Raw genomic sequence first — 5,790 nt, forward strand, 5'->3', positions numbered from 1 at the left:
CGGAATGGTCAGTAAGGTCATTTACATGCAATAAAAGAGCATATATAAAACATTTTGGGTTTCTTTCAAGAGATAGATGCTAAAATATTCTGTAGATTTGTTGAATGTTTATTTTGCTGTCAATTTATATCAGACTGCATGCTGTACAATTACTAGGTTATCTGAAGCTGTTTAATAGTTAGCTGAAGTACTTTAAATAATTTGCCAGAAAAGAGTAAAATAGAAATAATAATTACTCTTAATTAATCAATATCAATAATATCAACAGTTAAAATGATCAGCTAAAAATAATTGTTAAACAGCTAAAATGTTTGGTAAAACTAATCAATAAACAGTGGGAAAAGTAGGCTAAAAGTAATGGATAAATTCTTCAGATAGTTAGCTCGCTAAAGCTTGTAGTTGAAATAATTATTCAATTTAACTTAGAAAAAGGTTCAAATAATTAGGTCAAACAAAAAAGTAATATAGTAATCTATAAACATCTCAAACATTTTGGTAAAATAGCAGATAAACTGTTGAAACAGCTGTAAGTAATGGACAACAGTTTAAATAGTTAGTTAAAAATTAATTTATAAGGCAAACAGTAATGGATATGGAAATTATAAGCTAAAAGATAACAGATAAACATTTGAAACCATTAACTAAAAGTAATTTATAAACAGTTAAACATTTTTGGTAAAAATATTAGATCAGCAGTTGAAATTTTAGGCAAACAGTAATGGATAAATATCTAGAATAGTTAGCTAAAAGTATTTTTAGTAATTTAAAAGAGTTAGTGAGATGAGTATGAGATGACCACATTTGGGACATGACAGGGTGGTGCTGATGAAGGGATATTTGAGCTCATCATCTTCCAGCAAATTTTAGATATTAGCAAACTCTTACTTACTTAACTTATTCAATATAAGTTACCTGTGACGATTCTGTGCCAGTCCTGGGCCGGACTGGGGCAGTTCTGTCCCTGTCCACTGACGCTCACCCTGTAGCTCTCCCCACAGCGCAGAGAGGTGACGTTACAGGAGGAGCCATTGGTGGAGCAGGTCTGCTGGTGTGCAATGTCAAACGCATCGGCCGAGGCATTGTAATACTGGATGCCGCTGCCGGGCGTCCAGGACACCACAGCTGTGTTGGTCTGGCAGTCCAGTGTTGTCTTCAGACCACTGTGGGGACAAGGACCTAGACAGAGAGGGAAAAGTAAATATATAGATGGAGGATCATGTGGGTGTGCACTACGTAAAATAAAATCTAATTTGTAAGTGTTTTTTTCCAGAGTTCCGTTGATTTTGTTGATTCTGCTTGGATTTTAAATGGTCACAGGACTCCATGTAATAACAAGAATAATAAAAGTGTATTTTGTCAGGTACAGAAAAGCTAACAGGAGGGTGAGGGAGATGTCAGTCAAACACTCTGTTCACACCAATAAAATCCTGCCTGAAGCTCTATTTAACATGATTAACTAATCATTAAACACAACCTGGACTTGGATTAACAGCAGAAATTAGATGGATAAAAGCATTGTTGGATTAACCAGTTAAAACATAACAAATCATTTAGCATTTATAAATAATGCCTGCCTGCTTACAGGAGGCTAAAAAATATTTAAAACCATTGTAAATAAAATGTAATACATGTTAATACCTTTTTCTATCTTTTCTTGATGAAACTGACATCAATGCTTTTTTTTTAAACTTTAAAGCATTTGCAGATATCCTGTGTTATTAGCTGTTCTAGTTGTGTTTCACTACCTGTAGTGGCAGTGATGGACTCGCTGACCAAACTGACACAGGAGTCGTGACGAGCCAACACCGTAATGTTGTAGTCCTGCCCGCATGCCAGGTTACGGAAGTCACAGTTAGTGTCTGTGTTGTTACATTCAGCATAGTGGCCGAGACTGCCCCGAGCATAGACGGTGTAAGATGTGGCACCACGTGCGGAGTCCCATGTGACCACAGTGATACCGGTATTGCAGTCCACTCGTGCTGTGAGGTGGGTGGGAACACATGGAGCTGGTGGAGGAGATAAAGAAGTTAATGTGCGGCATGGCACAGGTGTTACTAATAACTATATAATACTCCTCCATCCATCCTCATCACCAACATCATGAAAATACTGCATACACACTAATACATCAGTAATAATGAAATAAATATGTTAGTAAAATACTTTTTTTTTACATCTACTTTAAATGCAGGACGTCTACTTGAAGTACTGGAGGGTTTCTGCTTTGTAGTATTGCTTTGTAATCACACTAATTTGCAACAGCTTGTGCAGAAACCACAGATAATTACTCCCTGCTTTTTCAATCATCAATTTTAATCCTGTAATCACAGAGCTTTGGACCTTGATGGTTCCAAGATGTAGAGATGAAACTATTCTTCATGTCATGTTTATTAACTGTATTCACACTCATAATGATGTTTTTTCAGTTTGTCATAAAATAATATCAATAAGTTCCATACCAGTCACACTGGTATGCATGGAATTACACCAGCTTTGCATATGGTCATTTCTTTCTGTTGCAATGGTGTTATTCCTGCTCTAGTGTTGACTATAAATTTATAGTTACATTTCAGAATTGCATTTGCAGATGTAAATTATTTACCTGTGTTGAGCCTTTGAGCAAGAGCTGGTTCACTGCTGCATGTATTTGTGTGGCCGACCACACTGATATCGTAGCTCTCCCCACAGATCAGCTGGTCGAAGGTGCAGTTGGAGCTGCTGGAGTTGCAGGTGTGGATCCTTCCTCTTCTGTCCACTGCTGACACCACCTGCGTCTGGTCTGGGCCTGAGTTTCCCCAGGTCACTGACGCCATGTTAGCGCTGCACTGTGGATTCACCAACACGTTGTCTGGTTTACAGGGGGCTGGTGATTTAGAGGACAGATAAAGCATAATATTTATTAAAAATAATGGAGTGATAAGAATGAGGAGATGTGAATTTTACATAGATTAAGGGTCTAGTTTAAAAACAAAAGTTATCCGCCATTTGCAGTGTCAGGTCAAGTCATTTTTGAGTAATAGAAACCTTAATTTAAAGGAAAAAAACTATGTAACAAGATTATTTTTAACCTGTTTCTAATTTAAAATCTAATTTTAGGAAAAATGCAGGTGTGTAATAGAATAAGCAAGCAAGATATAGATTGTTAATTGGTGAACTTTAGAGGTTGTTACCTTTGGACAGAGCCAGGCTACCTGTTTCCCCATTTCCAGTCTTAAGCGCTAAACTAATTGTCCGCTGGCTGCAGCTTCATATTTACGATACAGGCAAAGAAAGTGGTATTTATCTTCTCATCTCAAAAGAAAGTGAATGTGTCTCCAAAAATATCAAACTATTCCGTTAAAGAAATTAATCTTTAAGAATCATGAATCTTGAAAAGACAAAAACTATTGCATTTTGCTGCAGTGGAATCAGAAAAATTACAGTTTTGTTTCGATTGTTTTCTTTTTCTTTACAAAAGTTGAATTGTAGTGAAACAGGTTGAAATTATTCTTCAACACTGCCTGTAATACCTCTGTACCCTGTCCTTGTGTTACCTGACTGCACTCTGTAGTCGGAGCCCTTGATGGTTCCACAGTCGACTGACGATGTAGTGACGACGACGCTGTAGGTGAGGCCACATTTTAGGTTGTTGATGGTGCAGTTAGAGTTTGTAGAGTCACAAGTCACACGTGTGTCATCACTGCCAATGGCGATCGCAGTGTAAGAGCCGACATCGCCGATGCTCCCCCTCCACTGCACTGCGAAGGAGTTGACATTGCAGTCCAGCTCCGCTTCCACCCTGTCAGGCAGACAGACGGCTGGGGGAGGGGGAAAACATTCAGGTCATTCATTCATTGGTGTTGAGGTTCAAAACAAAAAGACACATTGAAAGTCCAAATGAGACAGTTGCAAGGAGAAGCAGTTTATCATTTACCTGAGTTAAATGTCAGAGTGGCCCCCGCACTGCTGTTGCACGTCGCACTAGAGGCAATCACAACCGCAGAGTACTGATGTCCACAGTCCAGCTTCACTGAGCAAGTTGTTGTGTTGGAAGAACAGGAAACTTTGTGGCCGTGGGTACCAGTCACTGTAGCTGTGTAGGAGATGGCGTGGGCACTCGGGGCCCAGGACAGCATTCCCAAATTGGTGCCACATTCGGCAGTGGCAGTCAGGTTGGTTGGTGGGCACGGAGCTGGCAGGGAAGAGATTAAGGAAAAAAGAGAAATACATCAAATCATTCACTTTATAGTCAGCTTCTGTAAACCTAGTCAATGTAGCTACAAAGAAGAAATATATTTCTTGTTATTTCATAGGAAAATATGTAATAACACATGTGCATTACTAATCACTGTGAGGGGAGAAAATATTGGTGAGATAATGTTTCAGTGTATAATACGAAAAAGAAAAATCCTGTATGTAGACCTATTATAAAAATCATATACCAGTTGGTTTACCTCTATTTTCACTCATTTCTGATGTTTTATAAAGCAAACACTTAATCAATGAAATGAGAAAATAATTAGTAGCTGCTGCCCAAGTCACCACTGATTGCTGGTAATGTGAGAATTAATTCATCTCACTGTGATAACTCTGGGTTTCCGAAGATGAGAAACCGAGATATATCCAGATATTAACCTGTTTGAGTTTGTATCGGCTTGCTGAGGACGCTGGTGCACTCAGAGTCCCTGGTAGCGACTGTGAACGTATACAACTCGCCACACTGCAGCCCGGTGATGACATGGGAAGTCTGGGTTGTGGAGTAGTTTGCACTGGCACCTCCATATTCTTGGGAGTGGAGGAAGTAGTTAACACCACTTTCAGGACTGGGGTCCCAGCTTACTGTGATGTCATTGTTCCCGCAATCTGTCACTCCAGTCACATTGGTGGGAGGGCAGATGGCTGAGAACAAGAGAGGGACAAAGAGATAGACATTTTGAAAATATTGTAAACGAAACAATTGCAAATTACAACCAATATGATAATAGTCCATATAATTTCATATGAACACTTCAAACATTCTAAGAATTATAGTCAATATTTCTGAATATGTAAAATAAGAATAATGAAAGTAATAAATTATATCAACTCAGTGATAATGTTCCAGTTAGCGTTTTCAGTTACCCAAATAAACAATTAGGTTTTGATTGACAATCAAGATAAAACAACTAGTGAATGATATGGAAAACCTAAAAGGAGAATTATGAGGGCTCTTATAATTTTACACTGTCTTGAAAAACAGTATGTACAACATTATAGGAATTGACTGGTATTTGGGGAAATACATTGATGTCTGCAGTAAGTAGCTGGAGTTTGAATTAGCTTAACTCAGCATAAACCCTGACAGCAGGAGGAAACGGCTATTCTGTCCATAAGTCAAAAATACACATGCAAGCACATTTAAAGCTCACTAATTACTAAATTACATATATTTTTATACAAAACTGTAATGTATAAACAACAACTAGCTACTAAAGGGAAGTTTGATGCAATTATTTCCTAGCAAACAAAAACTGGGCAGAGGGTAAATGGATTAAGTTGTTAATCAAGAAACAATAACAGGGCACAACTCCTAATGAAACCTTATAAAACTAGCTGTTTTCTATTCCTGTTTGTGTATAGCTCAAACACACAAGATATAACTTGTTAATCAGTAAGCTTTAGAGGTGTTGCTATGCGGATTTTTTAAACTTTGGACAGAGCCAGGCTAGCTGTTTCCCCCTGGTTCCAGTCTTTATGCTACGCTAGGCTAACCACCTCCTGACTGGGTCTTATCGCTCACAACTAACTATGGTGGATGCAACATATATTGCA

This window comes from Seriola dumerili, unplaced genomic scaffold (genome assembly GCF_002260705.1).
Source record: "Seriola dumerili isolate Sdu_G_001 unplaced genomic scaffold, Sdu_1.0 BDQW01000002.1, whole genome shotgun sequence".
NCBI lineage: Eukaryota > Metazoa > Chordata > Actinopteri > Carangiformes > Carangidae > Seriola > Seriola dumerili.